General features: G+C 37.2%; 1 protein-coding gene across 5 annotated transcripts in view; it reads left to right on the top strand.

Moving 5' to 3' along the window:
* LOC107083923 (calmodulin-binding transcription activator 1-like) overlaps nt 1-27,378 on the top strand; it is a 401,719-nt gene that overhangs the window by 35,277 nt on the left and 339,064 nt on the right. Inside the window, exon 2 of one of the 5 annotated variants that reach the window (XM_015373496.1) lies at nt 24,706-24,786. The exons of the other annotated variants lie outside the window; for them this stretch is intronic. The gene's annotated coding sequence lies outside the window, so the exon portion shown is untranslated. The remainder of the gene's footprint in view (nt 1-24,705; nt 24,787-27,378) is intronic. 5 annotated transcript variants of the gene reach the window in all.

Genomic DNA, 27,378 nt, shown 5'->3' with positions numbered 1-27,378 from the left:
TAGAACTGGAAGAGACGTTCCAGTAAGACTTTCTGCAAATGGTTGTGTGTGTGTTTGTGTGTGTGTGTGCATGTATGTGTGCCGAGGTGTGTCTCCATTGCCATTCATGTAGTGTTGGGGTTAGGTCAATATTATATTAGCACTGCCATTGCATTTTCCACAGCTCCATGAATAATGTAAAAGTGAGATATCCCATCATACAAATACAGCCTATTATCACTCTGAATCCCTGGTAGACGTGAGACAGTTTATAGTTTCTTCCCACAAATATGATTAAACTTATGCACAGAATCACCAATTTAGTCAAAAGTTTTCTTGCCAAAAGAGATAGACCTTTCCATTTGAAAAGAGACCTTATTGTGACCTTGTTGGAGACAATCAATGGCCTTTATCTCTGTCTATGCATAATAAATCCTATGGAATGTCTTGTCCACACTTGCCTTTAATGTATTGAGCTACAGGACAACATTTATCAACTGGACTTGGTGGCTTAATAATTTAGCTTTTAATCTGCAATGGTACTCAGTCAGTGGCATCCAAACAAGTCCGGTCCACCAAGTTAGATGGATGTGTTCCACACAGAGCAACAAAAACGCAAGAATAGACCTTTACTCACTGTATTAAACCGAGAAAGTGGAGTGGAACTTTTCATTTCTCCCTGCTACACTCAAAATACTGAAAAGGTCAAACTGGGAGGTCAGGAACAGCGTTTCTTTGTGGTTTGACTCTGTCTCACAGAGTGTACAGCTAATAAAACACCTGCACATTTGTAGGTCGGAAAACAGAATCAATCTTCTGGCTTTCAGAAAACACACACAAACAACTTTGCTTGAAGGCAAGGACACAATCATATTTAGTGGAATGTCTTATACTTCACTGATTTTCTAAACTGTACAATAATTTATGTCATGCACAGTTGTTAACTGTTCTATCAGTGCCTCAGGACACTGCTTTCTGAACCGACACAGCAGCACACAGTACTGATATTGGCAGAAGAAAATTTACAAGAGCAGACTATGGATTTTTACCTGGATCAAGGCCGGAAGACGTTTTGAGATCTTGCCTTAGTTCTCAAATAGTTTAAATAACAAAAAACCGAAAACAATAACTGGATATCATTTTCTGTTGTCTGACATTTTCTCCGAGTATTGAATTGATTATTATTGATAACAGTAAAAGCTAGGATTACAGTCAGTCACTTGTCGGACCTTCTATGATAAACAGCTGAAACAGATGTAGACATGCCTTTGAGGAAGCCAAAAGGTAGTTCAATTTCTCTGACAATACCACATCTGTAAAAGGCTGACTTTTAAATTAGGGGAAAAAAGCAAATATATAATGAGACTTACTCCTGATACCTTTTTTGGATTTTTTTTAAATTATTTTTTTACTTCTTACATTTCTGTTTTTTAATTTTCTTTCTTCTCCTTTTGGATATCGGTACTCTTCATAAATGAAAAATGTATATTACTAACTGTCATTAAATCCACACCAGATGACCAGATTCTGCGTAAATGCTAAACAAGAGAAGGGGGCGAGCTGAACCTTGATCCCAAGTCTCCCTTTAGCCAAATTAAATTCGCCATGATGAAAGAGGGAATTGTTTTGATAGACTGATCAAAGCTCCTCTATAAAGGAACACCTGGAAATCAAATGGAGAATTCTGTTTGAGAAGTGAGGCTGGTTGGTGATAGTGCATTTTTACATGAGGTTTATGTAAACCTTGACAGTCTTTGGCTTATTTAGCTAATTTCAATCTTTCTGTCTGTTTGGCACATATTGTGCTATTTTTTTTAAAGAAAATGTACACTTCCATATCTATGCATAGATCAGATTTAGTTTTCCTCTCTTGGTGTGGACATTTTGTGCAGTTGTAAATAAAGCAAATCCTGGTCCAGGCCAAATGACTGACGGAGATAAACGTTGTGAGGTGATCTCTGTTCACATCTGATTTGACTCCATATTGAGCGCTGATACCACAACAGGAGAAAACAAACACCTATTTGAACTTAACCAGCCACCCCAGAAGGGCTGCAGTTATGGGGAAGGTACTGAAGTTGTAGTTGATCCATGACGCCAACATTGTTTCCATAATTAGAAAAAGAGCGCGGTAGGGATGCATTAAATGAGCTGCCATTGACACTCACAATAATTTAACGGCTATGATAATATATGCATATATGCAGAACAGAAATGCAACACTCAGGAAAACCATGACAGTTTTACTCCATTTCCCTGGTTAATGCTGTCCAATGGGAGCAATGATTTACACATATGTGACTTTATTACAAGTTATGCTTCACCTAAATAGAAACAATATAAAAGTGAACCACATTGAAACCTGACCTTTGGTTTGGATCAAACAAGCGGACCAAAGGACTCTCCCAGTGAGAATACTCTCTCAACATGAATGAATGAATCATACTCTACGTGTAAAGATTGCTGATCACCCTCTTCATAACTATTTTATAAGCACAAGCCTCTTACTCATTTATTAACGCGCTCACAGACATTTCTGAAAATGTTTTGATGCAGTGCAAACTAAGAGTGAGGCCCAAATACACAGCTTATGAAAAGAGATTTTCAAGATTGCATCATTTTGTTTAAACCAATAGCTGCAGTCATATGCTGAATAAAGCAAAGGTTTGTTTTTATCTGGTGTGAAAAATAACACTAATACAAAGTGACATTTTCAAAAGTCTGTCATGCTGATGTGCAATCACACAACAAAGAAAGAAACAAAAGTGTATTATCACTGAAATAATAAAGTGTATTGGGTTTCATGATGCGGTCCCCAGACCTGTTAGCACAAACTTGCCATCCACTGGCAGTTTGCTGACATGATGGCTTTTCCAGTAAGTGAGCAGGTCTGCCAATAGTGTCTAGGCTGGAATGAGTTCAGAGTGGTGAAGGGATGTGGGAACGAAGCTCTCTGCTGCTCTATAAATACTCCTTTCACACTAATATCAAATCAACCTCTGAACACTAAATAGTAGGCGTAGGTGTTCAGGGTGTTTATCACACGCGTCTCTGGAGGTCCGAGGGGGTCCTGAAAGGTCACGTTTACGCTCAATAGCACATCCGCATGAGTGGGTTTGTGCATTGATGTTTATCGTAATGGCTGTCACAGATAAAAAGTATCATTAGAATTAATTATCCATGGGTGGAGGGGATAAGGCAATGAAACTGCTGCATTAAACTGCAAATGCATTTATTCCACTCCAGATAAGTGAATGGGTGTTAGGTGAATGAGTCATTTATACCTTAACAAAAATATAATTACCTTAATTTTGTTGCTATATACTCCCACTGATATCTCAGCTGATCTTTGAGGACATTAAAAAATGAAAACTTACATAAAAGGTTAATGTCTTTGGTTATTTTGGGGAATGGATAGTCATATTTCTTTACAGTATATTTAAATGCATTTTTGGTTTTAGGTTACTTTATGAAACTTCAAATTATAAATAAAAATCCTCACTTTTTTTATCTGACCACATTTTTCTGAATGTTACCTGGATTTTAACATGAAAGTAGCTTTGTTTGCTTAAAAGAAATAAAAAGAAATCAATCACTTTAGTCTCAGTTTGGAAAATTTGACTATTTCGATTATTCAAAATGAAATAAAAGTATTTCTGGAATTGATTATTTTTTTTTACCACACAAGCTGAGGTCAGTTTGCCCTTTGCCACTTTATACTTAGACATTTATATGCTGTCTTTATCTACTTTATTTCACAGCTTAAAATACTTTGCTTTTGTCCTCAGATACCTAAATCTGTGTGTAACATTTTATTTTCTATGAACTCAAGTACTTTGATAAGCCAAACAAATAAAAACAGAATTTGCCAAAATATTTATTTTGGTTGCATAATATTTTCTCTAAACGTTTTTTTTTTTTATAATTAAAATTATAAAATAAAAATAATAAAAAAAACAATAAAATAAAAAAATTATAAAAAAAAATAAAAATATTTTCTCTAAACGTAATTTCTCATCAAGGCCAGTTGACTCCTATGAAACACAATGGATTATGACTGTCTATCAAACGAGAAAAACTCCCAATCACCTGCTAGAAGATATAATTTAGTTGAGTCATAAAACTACATTTCTAAACAGAAGACTTTTGAATAGAGTATTGGAAATGTCTTTGTCATTTGTCCAAGCTGGTACGAAACATTCCCCTTGGGGCTATAACTTGCTGAATAATAGGTGTAAAGCATCCCATGGCAGAATAAAGTCGCCAAAACTACATAGACACTAAATAACAAGGAACAAAAAGATGAGCTTCCTCCTCATCATAATCATATTAGCTTTAATTACTGCGACATTGTTACATTGTGTTTAGCATCCTAGTCCCTCTTCCCTACTGCACTCCCTTGAGGCGCCACATTTGGGGAACCCCAGATTTAAAAGGCAAACTCGCTACTCGATCCGCTGACGGGGCTTCTGTTGCCGATGATGATGAAGTTTCCAGGGAATGGATGATAATCCTGACACGACATTCTCCTGAGTCAGTGAGCCATGCAGTATAGATATGGATGTGTCACTGGAAGATTGGGAGGTAGATTTCCCATCTCCACCTCCTGTGGTGGTTGGTGCCTCAGGGGAACAGCTATGTAAATAATGAATGCTGCGGGTGTGAAACATGCACAGATAACCTTCAAGACAGCTGCGGATCAGTGCCTTCACATTAGCTGATAGGATTAAGGTTAAAATCTACAGAAACCTCTCCATAACAAAACACAATCTTCCTCTAGTGAATGTGCAGGTTACATCAGTACACCGTGTTCCATGATAAGGACAGGTAGAGTTAATCATTAGGGACTTGTAATAGTTCAGCAGTATGTCAATGAAAATAACAAAACTACACATGTCCATACTTTCCGGATGGAAGGATCCCGCTCAGTAAAATTCTGAATTAATTTAACAAAATTTCAAGGTCATGAACTTGCAACAGATAATTCACAAAATATAGTTGGTTTGTGCACATTTGTGCATCTTAGAAATATTTTTCTTTAAACCCCTTTACTATGGTTTCACTAATCAAAATGCAATACTGCCAATTTAATTCAAAAGTCACCTCATTAGTAATGAGTCTATGTGTGTAATTCAATAAATGCAATAAATACAGCTTTTCTGCAATTGACTCAGAGGTTTTCTAGAGACCATTAGTAAACTAACGGTATCACCTAGAGCAAGAAACATAGAAGAAATTATCCCAAGCTCTGAATCCCTTTTAGAGCATTGTAAATCTGTCTGTAACTTTAAAAGAGAAAACCTGCTGAGATCAGACTGTGCACTTAAACTGACAAGATAGGCAAGATGTGCATTACTCAGACTAGAAACCAAGAAAACCATGCTAACTGAAGCAGCTCCAGAGGTGTTCTATTTGGATGGATCTTTGACAGAAAGAAAGACAAGAGGACACAGCAAACAGGTTACAAAAGAACCCTGATTCATTTTTTTTCTCCTGCATGCAAACACTATAAGGCATGCAAAACTGAAGGTGCATGCATGGTGGCAGGTTCACTTTTAGCTGGGGCTTGAAGCGGTTCAGAGTTGATGGGGAAAATGGATGAAAGTGAATTTAATGCAATTATTAATGCTAGTTTGAGGTGTCAGACATATAAGGATGATTTGGAAGATCATTTTCCAGCAGGAAAGTGAACATAAACATACCCTCGTACTGTAGCTATAAAGGAATATAAGCAGAGGTTTTCATGCCGTCTGATTGAGCTTGATTTGTAGTGCTGGTTAGAAACATACAGAATCTAAATATCTTCAATTGCTACATCATTAAAAGCAAGTTCCACACTTTTCAAATGCTTATATCTGAAAACCCCTAAAAAAAATTTATTATTTTCATTCTACAGTTAGAGGCGTAAATCAGACTAAAGCCCACTTGAATAAGTAGTTGCTGGTGACAAAATGTGAATATCTTTTATACTTATGAATTTCTTTATAACCCAGGCCATTGGCTTTGAAAAGAAGAGATAACAGTACTTTCAATATGGTCAGGAAATTCTTGAAGGGATAATTTTATCTTTACTCTCTGAGAGGCAACATATGTAGGCATCAAAAATAGAGGAAACTAGTAAAAGAACAAGAGTAGTTCCCTCTGTTTTACCATCTGTCTGGAGAGGACTTTGTGAACACAACAGCCTCCTGTTTCTGTGGTTTCTCTTCCTCTCAAGTTAGCTCTCACAGTGCAGCCAAAGATATCCCACAATTATCTCATCTCCATCATGATGGATGTTCTGCTTCACAATCGCTTTAGGTATAGTGACATCACAGAGTTAGAGGCTTGTGGGAAGGCTAATAGGAAACAAAATGAATGCACCAGAGAATAAAACCCACCATGAATGACCCTCCAATCACGCTCTGGTTTAGGTGTGATGAACACTTATAAGTTGCTAGCTGGAAATTATGGATCTGGAAATGAGTGTCCTTGCTTCTTATTATTTGTCTGTGAGGAATTCTTCCTGGTGTAATAACTCATTAAAATTGAGTATTGAGTATGAACAGCTGTAACACAATGACCCCTATTCATCAAAAATATTGGCCCTTGCATGTTTTATAAGGTGTTTCTTTCCGTCTGTCTATATTGTGTGTGTCTCAGTTTCCCTGCTTCCACTATGGGAATAAAGGATTTAAAAACGCAACATATTGCTTTGCATATTCAACTCACATTGCCTGAAGGTCAGGGACTGATGATGCCCATCTGTCTTTGATTCTCTCTGCCTCCATTTCAGTGTTTACGGTCGAAGCTGGAACGGTGAAAATAGAGGGTGAGTGGAAGAGAGGCCGCTGAGGCGATGGAGGCTTTGGGTGTCTTTCTTAAGCCGAGCTTCAGGCTGGTCCTGAAGGACAACTAAACCCAAAGTCCAAACCAAGCTTAGAGAGCCGGATGGAAGTTAATCCCTCATCCTCAGGCAGGTGTAGCACAAAGGCTAAACATATACATAGGAAGACCGACAAGGGAAGAGAGTTTTGGATAATTGAAGTCAGCTAAGAAATGAGCATTTGCACCCTTAGGGCTATGGAGCTCTGCTTTGTGGTAATACTTCTTAATGTTATCAAGGTGTAAGAAATGGGGATTTTATTCCCCACCTTTTTAACATTGTTTATTGCTACCCAGTTTGGGAATTTAGGCAAGCACCGAGGTGGGAATACATGAAGTGAAAGTGGGATAACTAGGTTTCTGCCATATTTGCAGTTTTACAAAGCTGCTTTTCCCATAAATCTTAAATATTAGGGGTGTAGTGGTACGTAAAAATCATAGTTCTTACATACCTTTGTGCATTCAATGAATACGGAAGACGAAAGGGTTTTTTACTTACAGTACTGCATTTAACAATGAATAAACTTTCCACAGAAATGACAAGTGTTATAGTTCTCCACCTCGAACATAAGCAGTACCTCATTTTTATCTGTTCTTGTTTAAAATTACCCTTAGCACCATTAAGGAGTGCAATGGTGGAAGCCTTGCATAAGTTGAACTATAACTTCTACTTGCTTCTGTAAATCTGGCTAAAATGCTGTTAACAGGGAATTTGTAACGGTCCTTTGTGACTTAAAGCTTGTTTTTCAAACCTTTGATCTTGCCAATGGAATACGGTTTTAAATTGCAGCACAAATGCAAAACAGGTATGAATTGGCAAAAGGATGAATTGACCCTCAGCTATTGCATCTCTGCTCATCTAGAGACTCATATGTGATGTGTTTTTTTCGATTGTTGTCAGTTTTTCTAGCTGTAATATAAACAAAAATAAGGCCAGAAGACTAAAGCTGCACAAATGCCAAATGGAGAAGGGGATAAATGAACCTAAACATACATTGAGCAGCTACATACCAGATCCCTGTTTATCAGTGCCAACAAAAAGCTTTCCTTCTATCCGTCTTTCTCTCTCCATTGCCACTATAGTTCACTGGGAAGCTGTTACTGTACAGTATGTTCCCAAATAGCAGACCTCAGTAATGGTGGGATTCTTCAGGCTCTGGGTTTCTGCGTTGATCTTCATGTTCTTTTGTTATTATGTTTCTTCAGTTTTCACTTTTCAAAATATGTGCAACTGAATGAAAAGTTACAACCCATTTTTAATGTTTAATATGTCTGTATAAAACTCAAGTAAATGGCTGGTTCCAGACTGTTGCAGCTGCCATGTGCAAAAAACTTCCTTTGGTATTACATCAAAATGTTTAATTAAAAAAGTACACTTTTATGGTAACTAATTTTCATATTAGGAGTACTTTTAATACAGTTATAATTAGCATTTTATTATTATTTTTTTTTTTGTCTCTAAATGTGCTTTAACTTGATTTAACTTGCACAAAAATATTCAGTATTTCTGCAAGTTAAAGTTTTCATTAAAAGTAAGGCCTGAGAAAGAAGATACAACATCTGTTGCTTCATAAAACTCCATTGTTTATTAGAAATTTTGATTGAAAACTAATATTTGATTAGCAATATATACTTTAAATTGATAGATCATATTTAGAAAATTTACATTAAATTTTAAATTTGCATTATTTAGTGCATACATTTCACTCCAAAAGATGCTGTAGCAAATGTTTAAACTGTATCTTTGAAGGTACAAGCAGCCATCTCTGATCTTTGAATAAAACTCGCCACCTATAGTAATCAGATCATCCTTTAGGAGGAATAGGCGAAGTATAGGATTTTGCAGCAGTTTTTAAGGAAAAAACCTTCTTTATGTCTCAGAAAAATATATTACCAAATATTTTTCATGTTGCCAAACTCAAAGTTACTTATAAAACATTTTGGAAACAAATGTATTTGCTGTTACACTCCTAATAAATTATATGTGCGTGACATTAATGTTGCTTGTTATCCTTCAGTTGTACTTATACAACATTTAAGATTAATTTCTTATTAATAAAGAAAAATGGCCATAAAAAGGTTAAAATTTAATCCCAATAACCTTTAGGGCGAAGGGTGGATGATTATTTTCTGTTCTTCTAGCCTTAATCATTCATGACACCGCCCGTTGTCTCTACAAGGTGTCTTTGTCTTTGACTGTCCTGATTCCCCTCACTAGCAAAACAGCCAAAGTCAAATTGAATCCAGAAAGGAGGATTTTAAACGGAAAGATAAGGGGGCAGATATGCCTTAATCATCATTTGCTCTTGATTAGAAAATCAATGGCCTTTGATGCCAGAGTGCATGTCTGCCTTTGGAGTTAAGAGTGTGACAATGACAATGTGGACTGGAAAATTGGCCTTTTAAACAGCTGCTATCTCTTTGTTGTTTGGAGCCCCATTCTTTAATGCAGTGAAAAGTCTCCTCTATCACATAATGTCTGCCTGTCAAAGAAATTACTTTTTTTTTCTTTTTTTTTCTCTCACTCCTATGTGAAACTTTGTTAAAGAAATCCTCCAAAGCTTAGAAAGCACTGGGAATTTTTTTAGTTTGAAGAGCTGACTTTCACAGTATTTTTCCTTGATTTATGTAACAGATGAGAAATAAAGTTGTCACTCTACTCTCGGTGGCAGTTTTGGGATATGACAAAGAGAGAAAACCTTTGATGCCTTTCCAGGTTTACCTGTCAGAAAGGTTTAAAGGTACCGTGTCCCAGGTTATACTGCAGCTAGACTTTTGCAGTCAAAATAATTTTAGCACTTATGAACTGTTTTTTCCTCTGTGTGGATATAAAAGATTTACACAGTGCCTGAAGAGTTAACCTTCAATTGCTGGCTTTTCAAGAGGCCTTGTGACGTATAAATGGATTTTTCATACGCATGTATAGAGGTTTAGCCACACGCTTTAAAATGAATATAAAATTACCTTAACCACTATAGCCTAAAGAGTGATATAGGAATATTTTATGCTGTCTTTACCTTTAACACAGGTTGCAAAGCCATGCCTTTTCTTCTCTTATTAACATGCTGTGAATGAAGTTTTTAACAGCTTCCTTTCCTCTCTGTCATGTCATCTCTAGTTTTCTACCTGTGTGCCATGCTGTTGTACTTGCTGTGTTTTTACCAGCTTTGCATATCGATCCTGCTTTATCACCAGCCACTCCCTGTGCAATAAGCCAGCCGGAATATGGATGAGGTGTGGTTGGCAGGGGAATGCACCGCTGATTAATCTTCTTGGCGTCAGGATATGATGAAAATGCACATTTATATATATCTACACGACCACTGATCTCTGTGTGGAGATCATCCGTGGCGGTAAAAGACGGACGGTCTGTAATGTGGTAATAAAAGGGGTGTGTGTGGTGCTGGGGGGGTTCTGTGGGCATGTACAAATGCTAGACACATTCACATTGCTCTTGGCCATCTTGCACACTGTACACAAGTGTACATACTTTATTGAATGATATTCAAATGGAAGAATTACAGCTTCTAATCAGAGAAAAGGTAATAGCTGTTGCTATCTGTAAAGGAAAATGTCAGCACAAAGGCACTGATCCATTTCTTTTCAGATTCTTTAAGTCATCTTGGTATGTTTGTGTTATTTGAGTCTGGTATGAGAATACAATGTGTTCTAGAGCAGAAAATGATCTTTTCTTTTCCTTTTAGTTTGATTAACTAGATAAATTACAGGAGCGACTTGAATTAGATGAATACTCATATTGATGGAAACACCAAAGAATATGTTTTTTTAACCATTGTTGGAGACTCAAGTTCAGTCATACAGTGTAACTCAAAATTGTTTTGATGCATTAAAGATTTGATTTTGATTTTGTCTACAAGTTTTCTCTAATTGAAAATCAAAGAGGTTTCCCCTAAAAGATCATACTTGTCAGTAGGGATTAACCGAAATGAAATCTCTTGGCCAAAATGGAAACATTAGGACATTTTCGGCTCTGTTGTGTACTAACTAGTGTTGCACCGATACCAATACCAGTATCGGACGGGGCCCCGATACTGTAATCTTCACTGTAATCTTCAGTTCCCCTTATTGATTTTCATTCAATTCAATTCATGAGTCTGGCTGGGTTACTCCAAAAACAAAACAAAAAAATGTAGGTGTCAACACATAGATTTCCCCTTTTAGGTGCCCCCGCCCCTGCCGCAAACACTCTGGTGCAACTCTCCAAAATTGTAGGTGACCGCAGACAGTGCCGTAGACAGGAGGCATCTGATTGGTCAACTCTACATCTGCTCTACACTATTCATATTTCATGTTTGGTACCTTACTGGCTTGTTTTCTATTTGTGACCGCCATTGCAGAATTTGACTCGTAAAGTTGGACCAGCTAGAAAAGCGAGGTGTGAAAAAACGCTGGGACATTTTTCCACCTGGAGCCCCGCTCTTTTTCGCCCTCATGTCCCTCCGTTGTCGCACAAACTTGCCCCTACTTCCTCACTGCTTCGGCCATTTCTAAACCCACACTCTTGCATTGTGGCATGGAATAACAGCGCAGACCACGCTTCAATATTGGGCCTAAATAAAAAATATCTGCAACAAGCTCAGTGCGACACACTGCACTGGAGAAAAATTTTATCGAGATAAGTTATTTTTCTTAAAATAAGTGCGTTTGTTCTTGGATTTAGTCTGTTTTCTTTTGGCATAAGCTTAGTCATATTTATGTTACAATATTATGATAAAAAAAAAATTGCTACTGCAAGTAGCTCCATAGAAACTTAGGTCTCTAAGAAGATATTACTTTTTTTTCATTTTTGCAATAAAACTGGCATAACTGGTCTTGTTTCCAAAAATAAAACTGTGAGAAAAGTAACAGCCAGGTGGAAAATGTACTTCAAATAAAGAATAGGATGAATTTCAGGCATGATATTATTTAATTTTAAAAGGAGCATATATAATAATTCTCCCAATGTTTGCAGGTTAACAACTGTTTCTGATGCATCATCAGTGACTCCTGCTCATGTTACCGGTGTAGGCTGCCTATGCAGGAATGGGATAGAAAGAGTGTCGCTGGCATCGCTTCATGACTATTGACAGAGACGAGTTGCAGTCTACATCTCCCCCAAGGCCATAAGTGGGTGGAAGCAGCGATAGTGACAGCAATGGAAGGAGCAGTGACTATCCACTAAGTGGTGAACAAAAGAAGAAAACTAACCTGTCCTTCTCTTAGACTTTTTAACTTGGATATATATATAATAAATTTGAAAATACATTTCTTATTCCTAGAGGCTGATCTGCGACCTCTACACCTTTTTTTCAGTATGCTTTACGACCTCCAAGGGTCTTTTATAATCTTGATTTGATTAAAGTTGGGAACAAAAATTCACTGGAAAATACATAATCGATAACAATAAGGATCCGACTTTTTCATGTCAAAGCAATCTGTTTTAACTGTGTTTATTTTATAGATTTTGTTAAACAAAAAGATTCTCCATTCGAACAAAAAACCCACCCACGTCACGACTGCATTTCAAATAGACAACACAGAAAAAAAATCTTAGCTTAGCTTTGAACTGTTAGGGGAAAAGCTTTAATCGTTATGCCCTTGACTTGCCTCAGTCAGTTTTACACTGTATAAAAGCACCATTTAAAAAGAATTACGTAGCCATAACAACCATCTTAGGTACAGTGTTCTGTGTCGTCCTCTGTTGTAGAGACTAAAGTCGAGGCTTTATCTCTGTTGGAAATAGCTGCATCAATCAAACAGCTGTGATATGTCTTGCATTTTTACCAATAATGGGGCTGCTTCCTGTTGTCTTTTCCTCATACAGTTCCTGATTTAATATTAAAGGACAGTGGTTTAACTGAGTAAAGAACACATTCTTAAAAATTACTTGACAGACCTGCAGACAGATTTGCATCTTACTTTATTTGTACTATTTCAATTCTCTTTTAGTTATATTAATTCCAATCATGGACTTTCTCTGCTGTTATTTGCTCTTCAAGGTAAAAACTGCACATTTCTTTCAGTATTTTTATTGCTTGCGGTTTCATTCAGTCTGTGTTTATCTTGAGAATACGATGAGGTCTCTACTCCAATCCATGCAACACACGGTGCTCACAGCACGGCTGCTGGCTCCACTGAAGAACACCCTGCTGTGGAACCATATAGTGATTGCAGGTGTGCATAGAAGCCACTTGTTGGCTTGACAAGATGCAGACAAACAAACATTACGTTCTTTACACTGAATGATGAGCCTGTCGTGCCCCTCCCCCCAACCCCTGCAGAGTGGGTTCCATTTAATACCACCTGCAATGTTCTCAGCCTGTTTCTATGGTCAGAAACTGTTTTTTGTCCCATATTATATGTGTTTAAAAAAAAAACCGCAAGACGTTTTCCCAGTGAGCAAAGGGCGTAACAAAAAATATGGCAGTGTGTTAATAAATATTTGGGTATTTGTTATTGAATGGTTAATACTTTTTTGAAACGTCTTCAGTTTAAAAAAAAAAATGACGTTTTTAATTGGGTTAGTACATGTAATAGCCAAAAAATGCTAGGATTTAATATTTGACATAATAGCTTATTTCTGTGTTTTCGTTTTTTGGCCAAAAGTAACTTTTTGAATCACCGGCCATCAGAACTGGAGGATTGACATGGCTCAGCATATTTTTTTACCAGCCAGAAAAAATAAACAATTAAATGATAATTTACTCTCATATATTTTTAAGTAACATATTATTTCACTAAAAGCAATGTGTTAAATGCAAACAAAGTTACAATAGAAGGTAATGTAGCTTTATCATTCATTTGGAATTTCATTAAATTTCATAAAAAAAAAGTGCAAAATACTTTTGATAGCCTGTCTTCCAATGGCATGGGTTGTGCAAAACAATATTTTAATCTTTATGTGTTTGTGATGATATATCCATCAGCGCACTCACAGTTAGACATAGACATCCAGCAAATGTATTTAGCATTTACTGCCTTTGTGTTCACGGATGGGTTAAAGTTTCATACCCTGACAGCAAGCGACAAATTAATCGTATTTGTTCTTTTTTGCGTTTTTGCTGCACACTGAGAAGCTCATTAGCTTAGCATCGACATAAATAAACCAGTGTATTACAAAACAGGTTCCCACAAAGCAGCAATTTTCAATAAACGTTCTCTTTGCCCCTGGGGTTGTAGATCCTCATCCGCCCTCCTTCTCATCGGCGTGCTGTCTTTTAGAAGGCTCAGTTGCTCAAACAATACACCGCCTAGCGGCAGAGTTGTTAAATGACTCATGACTTGACTCTCTAGACAAGTAGATGAAGAAGTTAATCCATTTATTGTGCAACTATAAAGATACGCTAAAAAGCTAAGCAAGGTAGCCACATTAGTGCCTCCAAATTTTATAATGCTACTGAAAAACATTAACAGCTATAGATTTCGCTCATATGGCATCATAAACTGGTTAAAACGGATAATTTAGTATAATTTTTTTCTTATCACTCCACTGCATGAGGCCGTGTTGAGATGTCAACTCATTTCCTGTTAAAGACTGCATTTGTGTATTGAGTCAACTTATGACTGTCTCAAAGATCAACGCAAACATTCATTGAGCTTCACAGATGATATGCAGTTCCTAAATCAAGGCATATGTGTGTATACTTTTTAAATACATTTGTGAATCTTGTCCTATGCATTTAAAACTTGTGTGCATGTGTGTGTTTCAACATGTGGAAAGATGCCACCTGAAAAAAAAAGGAAAAAAAAAACTTGAAAGAGAAATGTCTATAATAACAAGAAATTCTGATCCTTAAAAATGTCTGCTCCTGATGTTTGAATATTAAACTTCATATTATGTCATACAAAATGAATACATAGACATTGTTGCTTTTAGAGGGAGTGGTGGCCTAGCGGTTAGAGCAGTGTGTTTGTGCTCTGAGAAGGTTGCAAGTACCTGGTTCGATCTCCACAGCCTGAACTCTGGCTTCCTGAGCAAGACCCTTAAACCTTGATTGCTGAGGATGTTCAATTATTAATATTGTTTTATAGGTATAGTTTTGATCTGGCTTGTTTTAATTTCACAATGGAAGAAAAATCTTAATAGAGCTGTTTTGTCAGTGAAATTGATTTACTAAAATTAAGGTGCATTTGTTATAAAGCTGGTGAAGGATGTACTATGAATGGTCCTAGTTAAGATGATACTCTTGTGTTAAGACCATGATTCCTAATCCTCCTGCTGCATTTAAACAGAGGATGCATTATGATCCCTGTGTGTTCCCAAGCTTTCTTTGGCTATGCTGTTTAGTATGAGTACCTCTGTGGTCAGAGATAAGGCTGTTATGGCCATGACAAGGCCTTGTCTTGCTCTGCCATGATGCTTCTATTGCTCCTAGTGCCTGTTTGCTTCCAGGGCCAAAAACAATATGCTGTAAATTGCGCTATGGCCTCTTCAGGTTGATGTGCTGCCTGTGAACGTGATGTGATTGGGTATCGATTCACACCACAATGCTGAAATTGCCTGCCTCATGGATCCAGACACCGGCAGTGACAGCTTCAGTACGGGACAAGAGAAGAGCCATTGCGCTGGTCTGTGTCCAGTAGAGGATACCTTCTCTCTGCTCTCTGATCCTCACACTCTCCTCCCCCTTAGAGGGGGGGAAGGATTAAAGATTTAAAGGACCGAGCCCACCCACTGCGTTACTTGAATATATCACAGAAATGCACACAGCAATGCAACTTGCTTCACAAGCAAAGCGCTCCATTCTGATAGGATTTCTCAATCCCTTTTTTATAAAAAAAGGAAGAAAAAAAACATGTAAACATCTTCTTTTCATTAAACTTTCAGTGATATTTGCACATAGACAGTTTTTTAATCTGTTCAAGCTTTAGCATTTGTAACACCGAACAAAGATGGGCTAGCTTTCTGCTGGCTTTTCATTAGAAAAGAGTGGTGACACAGCACTGTCAATCTGCATTCAGTATGATTAAAACATGCCCTGGATCCTGTTCGAAAATGAATAATGCAACAGAAAAAGCTTGTGTAATGAATAAATGGCAAATAATCCCACTACAATTAACTCTCTCATACATATAATATGCAAACTAGCCATCCTCCATCTACTAGTAAAAGATGCCCAGCTGAGTTAAATAATAAAAAAAACTTGTTCTGATTATTAAATATACTAAAGTTTCAAAAGCTTTCAAAAGAACGGGTTTCTTGTTATTGTGCCTCAGTGAGATCTCTAGACTTTAAAGGGTAAATCTGTGATGTCAATACATGTTGTAAAACAAGAAAAAGAAACAGTTAATTAGTAGCTAATGTGAAACATCTGTATAATATCCTAGCTGCATATATTTTCCTTTTTTCTAATGCAAATTCTGGTAGCTCTAATTGTAGTAGTTTAGAGAACATTTAAACTGATTTGCTTTTAAATTGCAAACTTAAGAAGTTGCTTTTTTGTTGTTGTTTTTTTCATTCCAGCAAAGTAGTAAAAGCCAACATTTTAACCAAGGACTGTGACTATAACTGAAAGGAACAATGGCTCGAGGTTATGCATGGGCAATTACGTAATGCAACAAGAATTCATTGCAGTCATTGCTCAAAAGTTTACTATTCAGTCTGCTTGTTCCACCACTGTGCTTTTCTGTGATGAGTATTCAGTGTTTCTAACTGTATCAGGGCAAATACATTTTAGGGTAAAAAATTGCAGCAGCGTGCTTATGTTCAGAGAAGACTGGAAGCACTTGGTTCAATTCCCGAATCCTGCCACTCTGGGCCCTTTTCTCCACATTGCTCCACAGACTCTCCAATCTGCCCACTACTCCCTCAAAGATGGGTTAAATGCAGAGGTCGAATTTCACTGTAATACACACGTAGATTGACCTTTAAAGTAGATTATCTGTATTCTTACCATTATCAAATATTTAGTTATGGAGCATCATGACTGTTTTTAATGTTTCTTTTGTGACATCTTACCAAAGAAATCCACCCATTTTTAGGACTCCTTAGGTTTATAGCAAAAATTTGCTTTTTTGAATGCCAATGTGCCAGATGAAATATATTATACTCTCAACAATTGTCAATATCTGTTTTTCTGGCAGCTCAGATTGCCTTCAAATTGTTGGCTTGAGTTACAATTCTAGATTTTAATTTTTTTTTAAGGGAAAACCATATATTTTAATAACCAGTTGTGCTTGTACTGTACATCCAAATATATACAGTCCAATTCACTTTACTACAACTTACGATCCAGTTATGTACAGTCCAATCCTTTTTAACATACACCAAAGTCAAATGTAGCGAAATTGATCATTAATGGCATGTCATACAAATAAACCCAGTTGTGAAATTAATGGTTTTAAGTTGGAGCCAAATTCAGAAAAAAGTCAAGTTGTTCATGAGTGACTCGATCAAAGAGACACGGCCAAAGAAAGAATCACAGGGGCAAAATCAAAGGCAAAACCCAGAGACCACAAAGCCAATATCAGGATTAAGCAATAGCAATAGCATTTTTCCCGGAGAATCTTCTGTGAGATGAAGATGAAGAGAGAAAAGATAGCTTTAGCCTGAAACAATGCATTAATGGAGAAATAAGGAAAAGTGGTTGGTACTGTATATACTCCATCAGCTTTAGTTTACAACAGCAAAACCACAGAGATATATTATTTTGCTTAAAATAATGGGTCCAAATCCAAATTGCTTATCTTACTCTAGATGTTCACATCGCTTCCACGGTAACAGCTCTATAAATGAAAGTACATCAGCATCCTTACTTTTGATGAAACTTTGTGAAAGAATGTGTCACTCTCAGGAGTCAATGAATTCCATATGCCAGTTACGCAACAAATTCAGAATGGACAACAACTGTTAGCTAAGGCTCAAAGTCACTAAAAAACACAGATTGGGGTGTGTGAAAACAGTGGAAGGCTAGCAGTTGTCTGGAGAATGAATAAACAACCCTATTACCTGACAGATTTGCTGAAGAAAGGTGTGTAGTTTCATGTAATGTATGTCAGTGTCCAAGTAGCTGCACCCAAGCATTGCATCACCATCTTCAAAGCTAAACTGTGGATTCAGTAGAGGAACTACTGGAATAGAGAGCATTTTTGATTTCTGGAGTGAAGAATCATGCTAATCCAGTGGGCAAGTCTGGATTTCTCAATTCCCAGGAGAACACTAACCTTGCCTAAAAGCTGAATTTATTGCCATTGGTGCGTTCAGAAACACACAAAAAAACCTCTCGTCCCGCACTCGTTTCAGCTGTTCGATACCAACCCATTATGGTTTGACATGGGACATATAGGTATGAAAAAAACAAGAGCCACTAAGATCACTGTTGAACCAAAATACACACGGTAGTGCAGGAGGACATATGCGTTGCTGCTATTATATCTTTTTTGTCCGAATTTATGATTTCCTCTTTAAAAGAGAAACTGTAAGTAAAAGCTGAACCTCTTGTCCAATATCTGTGCTTGACCTATCAGATGCCCTACTGCAAGAGTGGTTAAACATTCCTATAAAAACACTAATAAAGCTTTTTGAAGCTTTTACACATAGCTGAAGTTGTTGAAGTAACAGATGAAACAATACCATATTAAAGATTTTGTATTGACAGGGGGGACCAATAAAGTGCATGTGTGTGCAAAGACAAGTGGCTTAAATCTTGAGGCCACTAAGTGTAGATCAGTAGAACCTACAGTAAGCTATTCCCCTTGTAAGATGATAATAGGAACGTTCAAAGTCTAGTCTTAAAAGTACCCAGAAAAAGACAAAGCGCATCCAGTCTTACAGTGAAAACTCTTAGAACCACCAGTAATCCCGCAATCCGAAAGTTAAGTTCTATTTTGTGATTTTGTGTAACAATCAACCCTTAGTTTAAGTTAGAAATGGACAGACTTATCAGACTGATGACTGCAAGCAAACAAAATGCCAGCGGTAGGCATTTCAGAACAATATCTAGTCTAATTTTAAGAGCTTGGTGGTTCCTATTTTCTCATTTTTTTTTAGCAATTTCCTAGAATGTTTGAGTAATTTCCTGTGAATTATATTGAAACTTTCTTTATTCATTGTATTAAAACCTGATATTACCTGCAGACTTTGGAATCACAAGAACACTTAAGGGGTAAACCCTGTTAAAGGTATACAATTACAAAACAACTACAACCAGCTGCAAACTGTCAAAAATAAACTTACTTATGAGAGTTTATTATTCAAACTAGCCATAAAACCTGTGGATAGCATTACACATTTAAAAATTATGTTGTTTTTTTAAGATCTATATTAAATACAGAAATATGATCCCTTAATTTTGTCAGTGCAGGAAAAGTCTCCATTCTTTTCACTTGGCTCAGCCAATGTTGATATCTGAAGCCAAGGCAGTTTCCTTTACACGCAACAGAACAAAGCATGATTTAGAGAAGTGGGAAGGAAGCTATGGTTGATATATGTATGTTTTGCTTTATAGGTGAGAAGAATGATGAATGGATGAGGTCCACAGCAAATATAATGGTACTCCTGTGCACCATGGAGGAGGGTATAGAGGAAGGGTGTACTTGAGAGAACAAATGCAGCCTCTTTCAATCAGGCCTACCTAAAAGTAAAATTCCTGACAATATATCCTTGTTGTGCTTTCATGATAAGCCTTTGGCTCTTGGAGGGTGGAGTGGGAGTATAAGGAGTGAGAGGGGAATGTGTCAGGGGGGGCATTAAATGAGGTACCGGCTCTATTGAAGACATGAAAAAAATAAAAATCTGTTTACCTGACCACAACTGCCTGAAACAAACAAACAAAAAAATACCTGTCATAGTTGAAAATCACAGAGGAGTGACAGCAATATGTTGTTGATGGAAGAGCCTTGAAATCACAGCAGCACTTGCAAATATTATTCTCTTTCACAGATAGTGACATGCTGGCAGTCCTCTCTGGATTTACTGTATCCTTATGCTGGCTGCTGTATTTTTTAAAGAAGAAATACCCCGTGGTTTTGTATGTGACAGGACATGGTTGTGTGTGTTTGTTTTTATGCTGTTTTGTCTGTCTGTGTGTTTGCAGTTGTCCTGTCAGGTCATTTGTTGCTGTAGCTATTAATTCCAGTCCTCTGCCCCTGTTGTGCACTCATTTGGTGATATACCGGGTCTGTCATTAGTCTGCATGCCTACTCTGCATGTTGGAGAGAAATATTGACATTGTCAAAGCAGCACTCATTGCTTTTGAATACAAGCCGTGCTTTTACATATCAGGTGTCAAAAGTAAAGGGTGAATTCATCAATGTATTCACACCTCAGTGAGGTGGCAATTGTTCTAACTCTGTGACATAGATTGGGTGAAGATCCTCTTAGAGAGCGGCTGGAGAATGAGCTGACCCAGCCTTTTGATGCATATGTTGCACAGAATAATTGACCAGCTCTTTAGTCTGTAACTCCCTGTGGGCTGGGTTATTGTCTGTCCGTGTTTCTATTGTTTTAACTAACTAGTTGGCTGTCTTCCTTCTCAAATACCCAGTGGAAACAGAGGAAATGATGGAAGGTTGTGGAACTCACTGATGAGACATAGTAGTTTCATAAATCTTTGCGTGTTTATCTGTATTCTTGAGAACTCATCATCAAATGGATTGCTTTGTACTTACAGTAAAAAGAAAAAAAAACATAATTAAACAATATATTATTGTGTGAGCTATTGTGTTATTTGCCCCGCTACAAAGGTTTTAATGCTAACCAGCGTATTTTCTATACACTAAAATGAGTTTCTGTGTTATGTTCCTACCTACATTTGTAGGAAATGTTATGAATCTTTCCTTTTTATTACACATTAACCTTCTATTATACATTGACAGTTGATGACCTCAGGATGTAATTACTGTTGGTTATTGACTACAGTGTTGTATAATTTACCAATTGTCAATAAAGTGCTCATCTACTGATTCACATTGTACGGCACAGTTTGAACCCATTCACTGTTTAGGGTTAAAATTACATCTTGTATTAAAATGTTGCCTAATTTTATTTAATGCATAATAATTTATATGTATCATTTAAAGTTTTTTTTTTACTTACTTACAAATTTCTCTGTATAAACCCCATACTTGGCTATACCAGGTTCTGTAAAGCACTCAGTGTTTTTGATCCTGTGGGGTTGCCACTATTATTTGTTAAGGATGTAATAACATTTTTTTCTATCTTTACCAGTTACAAAGTTAAATTCGGTAATTTTTTTTGAAGAAATGAAAAAAAGAAACAAATGTCATTTACGTTTTTCAGTCGTCAAGAAATTAAATGAGGTCATTATATGCAGTTCAGAAAGCACTCACTCTACATTTTAACAGTGGGGGCACATTCTGTTCTGCCCCTCAGTGGGGGGCCCAGGGTATCGTTCCTTGCAAAGATAAGATTCTTCATGTGTCTGTCTGTGTGACAGGCGCTTGACTGTTCCTCTTCTGACAGCTCAGCTGAATGGTACATGTCCATCTGCAGTGTCTGCATCAGCTGCACGTTAATGGCCTCAGGCAGCAAGCTTGCATAGCGGACTTTCTTAAAAGAAATTGCCCCCATGCATTTTAAGAAAAAAAGTAAAGACTGAAGTGAACCAGAGGAGAATTACACTGAGGATGGCTGGACTGGACTCCTGTGGTGGAGAGTAAGTTCATGGGTTTTATTTGATAACGGTATGATTGTATTTGATAACGGTATGATTCATTGCTGTCAGGTGCAGGGGAGGACCTGGCACACTTTGGGAATGTTTTGCTTCAGGACAAAGTTGGTGTCTTGTATTTGATCTATATCTGATTATTACACAATGGACCTTAGCTCATATTTAAAAAAAACATTGAGACAGTTAAACATTATTTTTGTAATTTTTTGTTCAGTTTACAGCATACATTATATAATGTATGCTGTAAACATTTTCTGAAGTTGTGTGTTGGTTAATTTGTTTAAAGAACTCAAGGAGCAGTGACTGTTGTGTTGGACATTTTGAACTCAAAAGCAGCAGAGCATTGGCTGAGAAACTACATCTCTATTTTATGTTCAAAAATCAATAATGGATACAGGTAAAACTAATATTCTCCCAATAAATGTTTCTTGAAATGTTCAGCAATGCTCTAGAACAAGGTAACAAAACAAAATACTTTTTTTTAAATGAAGAGAGCGATTTTTAAAAATGAGACTAGTTATAGAATGTGGTTGCCCTTACATGAAGATGAAATGCAGATTTTTTTTTCACAAATAAAAAGCATCGCAACCCCGACAAAAGGATGAAATTATATCAGAAAGTTTTTTTATTTTTTTTTATTGGTGGAAATCAAGTACTTTGTACACAAACATATAAATAATTTTTACATTGAACACAGTTAGAATAAAAATAGTATACATTTCACAGACATAAGTAACACATTTTTTATTTTTTTATTTTCATCCTATAATAATATTAAAAGCTGATCCTCAATCAGATATTTTCCCCTTGCCAAATCAAAATATTGCTATGCTGATCTCCTGACTTGCATCTAATTTGGAATTTGCATATCCCAGTCAAGTGTTCTGTAATTTGTCTTTGATGATTGGCTGGTCTTTAATAGATGGATTGCCGGAGCTCCCTGCTGGCCCGTCTTTTTTCCCTTTTCCCTGTTTGAGAGGCTAACAGAATCTTTGATATCTGATTTGACCATCACGACAGAATGAAAGCACTAATACAACACTGACCTGAATGAAAGTGATTAGGTGCAGAGTACCTTTGTAAAAAGCCTATTAAGTTTTACAGATGCTGTTTTGTTTGTTTCCCCTTTTTTTTCTGTTCAAAATGGAGGAGCCACGGGGGTAATCAGCAGATGTGGCTTTGAAGCTTTTCCGATGTCTTGTTGGGAGAAGCGAGATGCTTGCAACAGAGTGTCTTCATCCAGAGCATCCTTGAATCCCTATCATCAGCCCCCCTGAATCTCCCTTCCCCTCCTTGCAAAGTCTGGCTTGTTACCACAGAGCAAATACAAATGCCAGATAATGAATGACTGGAAGGCAGACTGGAGAAATTGGACTGTTTCAATTTCACAGCCAACAGCCACATAGATTGCCTTTGTTTTACTGTGAGTTTGGGTGGCAAAAGAAATTTGCAATTATTTGCGCAATTAGTAGTAATTATGGTATAAACATTTATCTTGTACTCCCAAGAAATTCTGCAAAGCAGCAAAGGAAGAATAGATTGTTTTTTCCCCCAGAAAGGGCTGCTCCAAACGTTGACGGCAATTAGCAACTAATACCGGTGGGAACCGCCGTCTGCTCAAACTCGTGCCATTTCCTTTACCACAAAGATCAGACAATTAATGATGGGTGGAGAACACGTGCAGGGCTACCATTTAGGCATTTGTACAGCGTTATGCTTTGCCATGCAGCAGTTTTGGTTGTTTCCTCTGAGAGGATTCCCCCCAGCACCCATGTGACACACAGATTAAGATGAGTTTTGACTTGCTGTGCATGTTTTATCTAAGGTAGTGAAACTAATCACACAAAGATGCAGAATCATCTAAATTGTCTTCCCAGTCCTTGAGTCCCCCCATGTTCCTCCTCTTTTCATTACACTACAGAGGAATCTGAAAACACACCTATTTGAGAGTTGATTGTAAAGTGTTACACACCGATAAAACCAAGGGGAGTTTTGAAAGGCATTTCCTTTCCTCTTTCATTGCTGATATGTTGCCTCAGGCTTAATGTGTACAGAGCTGCTGTTTTACATCTGATATTGTTTGGATTTCATTTTTCAGGCAGTGAAGAGGACCTTGCAGCATATCTCTACCGACAAAACAGATACAAATATATGTTATGCTTTCTTCTTTAACATGTAAACAGCTGTTGAATTCCTTTGCATGAATTTTTATGTTTTAGTAAAAAGCAACAGTTCGATGGGTCTTAATTAGAATATGCATGTTTGAGTAAATGCTCCATGCTTCACTATATTTGCATTTTTTTATTTTATTATTTAGTTGTGTGTTCACAAAGCACTCAGTTAACAAGATTAGGGCCTGTACTCCTTATCCCTCGATTAATCCATGGAAAACGGAGGAAAAATATGTCACTGAATCTCTTTAATGTTTGCAACCTGCTGATATTATGGTTCATAAAAAAATCCACTAAAGTTTAAAGCAAAAATAAGCTGTGGCATTTTGTATTTTAATATTTTAGAGAATATATTGATTTGGTGCATTTGTTTAACCTTTCATTGGACTGACTCCAACAGAACTGAAGCAAAACATTGATAAAAAATTGTGCCACCTTAAACAGGTGAACACTTTCTGCTTGGACTGCACAGCCGTTTGTGTAGTTTTTCCTCATTTGGCATAGAGTAATGCCTTTATTGTTTTCAGTGTGCTGGAGCTTCACAGGCTGTTTTTTGCTGCTACTATAGGACTGGTATTTATTTATTTATTTTAGTGCAACCAAGAATGCTTTGTTTTACTAGTGTCTGCACTGTATGTGTTCTTCCTATGTGTGTAACTGTAGCTTGAAATAAAGGGTTTGAAATCATGACACAAAGAGCACCAGTGATGTGTTAGCAATGCATTGGAGGCTTTCTTAGTCCGCCTAATTTTGCTGAGAGGTTTCAGAATGAGCAAACATAAATTTATTGCCTAGACATGGTTATGGGATGATAAAAAAGATGCCCTCTATTGCTTTAAAGAGCTGGAATAAGTGTGTCTGCGAAACACTAAACTCTAAAATAGCCCTGCACCACTTAAGGAAACTGAGCACCACCAGTTGTGTACTGCTGTGAATCAGTGCTTACTACAGCATTGTGTCACATTAATATTTGAGTGCTACATATTGTCAAGTAGCTGTAGGACTTAAACAGCACTTACCCAGAAGTGTACTTACTTCACCTCCCTGTTTATTTCTTCCAGAGACATCCATGCAGACGCCATAATGGCTTCCGTGTTTATATTGAACTTGACCTCTGAACCCTGATCTCCTGCATAAGCTTGGTAATCATTTCATTTTTTATTTGGTGCTTTATGATTGATTTGAACCTTTTTGACATTATGAAACACTCATTGCCATTTTCTCTCACATGGTCGTTTGTTTCTACAGTGCCTTGCAAAGGGATTAATATCACTTCATTTTGTCCGTTTCTTTTAATGAAAAATCTTGACATAAGATTTAATTTGATATTTAAGAGAAAAATCTAAAGTAATGAATCACTGTGACGTGGAAGTTCCATCACTATGGATGAAATTTGAAGAGCTTGTTGTGTCTAAATGATCATCTGAGTCATTCCTTAAATGAAACCATCAAAACAGAAACTGCATCATGAAGATCAAGGATTATAGCAGTTTTAGGGTTTTGATAATAATAATGATAATAAAATTGAACATATTTTATCTCACAATGGAGAAATCCACTTTTGCATCTTAACCCATCCCCTTGGGGAGCAGTGGGCCTCTACAGTGCGGCACCTGGGGCACAATTGGCAGTTAGGGGTTTTGCTCAGGGACCCAGAGGGCAGGCTGTGGAGATCAAACTGGGTCTGCAAACTGCTCTAACCACTAGGCCAACACTCCCCACTTGGAGAAGCTTCATGCAGATGTTAGTTTATAAACTTGCACCAACAGTTTTTCACATCTCATGGAGTAATAGATGGAGAATGGAGCACTTCTCCATCTATTGTGAGAGAATTAAGAATTTGGACAATTTCAATCTTAATTTCTCTGGAAGCATGGTAAGATTGTGAATTGTTGAAAGAGAATCACCAGGATTCCCCTCTTATATGCCTCAAGCTAAGTAAATAACAGCAAAATCTTCTGGACTATAATCAAGGTTTGTGGCAATTATAGAATTGTCACATTCCTGGTTATCTTTACCAGGAACATGGAAGCAATTGAGCGCGGATGGAATTAAGTACATTGAAATCCTGGGATGAAACCATTTAGGGGCCGAAAAGAGACTTGAGGCCTGGGCCGAGGTTCCCCCTCCACCCAAACCCTAAGTGCTGCTGCAGAAGGGTTTAGATCACACAAGGGTTAAATCTATCTCAGTGGGTCAAAAAGCAGCAGAAAGATAACCCCAAAAAACTTGCAGCTGGGAATTTTGCTAAATCTGGTTAAAGAAACTAATAATTAGGGGCTCAATATTTATGTTCAACAATCTTTTCAAATATCTGTTTTTAAGAAAATATTAAAAGTTCTATTTTTCATTTCCTTCACAGTTATTCATTACCTTCTTAAATAAACTGAAATTGGTTTATGGTTATGTGCCAATGTTTCAAAACAAGTTAAAGGGTATAAACACTCCTGCAAGGCACTGTCCTTTATTCTGTCCTCTTTTCCTTTTGTTATCCATCATATTAAGTTTATTGAGTAAAATTTCAAGTGTTGTATTCTATTGATTTATATGTATTTTTATTTTGTATTTATCTCAGCTTTATTGTCCTTTAGCAATTAGGGTTTCACAAATAAGCTATCCTGTGCGATCGCAAACATCTTTCACTTCTTTCTCATTCTGTCATTTATTTTCATCATCTTTGTATGATAAAACATCTAACCATATTTCCATTGATTTTTTTTAAATCTATTACCAAGGATTACAACTCCCCATTTCACACATTGTGTAATGCAGTAAGTCTCTGTCACCATCTCTCCCTTTCCTCTACTCTTTGTGTGTGAGTGTGTGGGTGGAGGTAATGTTTGAAAGTGACAACACAAGGAAACTAAAGACAAAAGGAGGCAATGTGGCACAGCAGTGCTTTGCAGAATTGCATCCCTTGTGTGTATTATGCTATTATTTCCTGAAATATCACCCAAACACCCACCACACAGACAGTAAGATTAAAAAAAAGCTTCTTTTTTTTTAACAGAAAAAAGTATCTGTAATCGGTTGGCATTCAGAGGTAGCAATAGGCCAGCAGGCCACTGGTTTGGCAGGGCCAGGGCTAGATGTTCGAAGAGCTGGCAGCAGGAGGGAGAAGCAAGTCACAAGGTTGCAACCCAGAGCAGTCGACTTGCTTGTCTCAGCAGAGTAAACATCACCCCTCGTCTGCACACAGTAATGACTAACAGCGCTGGACGTGAACAGAAATACTATAAGGACCGTTGCCTTGTCCTGCCAGACCCCACACATGCCTTTCCTGTAATCTTCAAGCTTTTTTTGCATTCCTAAAACCAAGCAGAATCATGCCAATGCTGTTTAGTTGCTTGAAAGTCTTCTTACCTTTGCTCCTGTTTGTTTACGTTAACATAACCTCACTCAGAAGGCTGCTGAACTTAATCAGAGAGAGGATAGATAAGTGTAGTGTTTAGTCGGTGAAGGAATCCTCACTAGAGTTTGTTTTTGATGAGGCACAGTTGGAGTTTCGACACACTGACCATCGTACACACAAACTTATCAGACTAATCAGGAGCAGTCGAAAGGCAGCATAACAACAGGAAATTATGAGTGATTGGGAGCATCTTGAGATCTGACCCTGAGGTGTTTGACTGATTTTCTTTTAATTGGTTGTCGTCTCCCACTTGACACCATCAAAGCCTCACTCTGGAGGTGAGGCCGATGTAATGGTTCTGTGATAATTTGTCGAGCAAGAT

Source organism: Cyprinodon variegatus, unplaced genomic scaffold (assembly GCF_000732505.1).
Source record: "Cyprinodon variegatus isolate N-32 unplaced genomic scaffold, C_variegatus-1.0 Scaffold87, whole genome shotgun sequence".
Classification (NCBI taxonomy): Eukaryota; Metazoa; Chordata; class Actinopteri; order Cyprinodontiformes; family Cyprinodontidae; genus Cyprinodon; species Cyprinodon variegatus.
The sequence above is the reverse complement of the archived record's forward strand: the minus strand, read 5'-3'. Positions and strand labels throughout refer to the sequence as shown.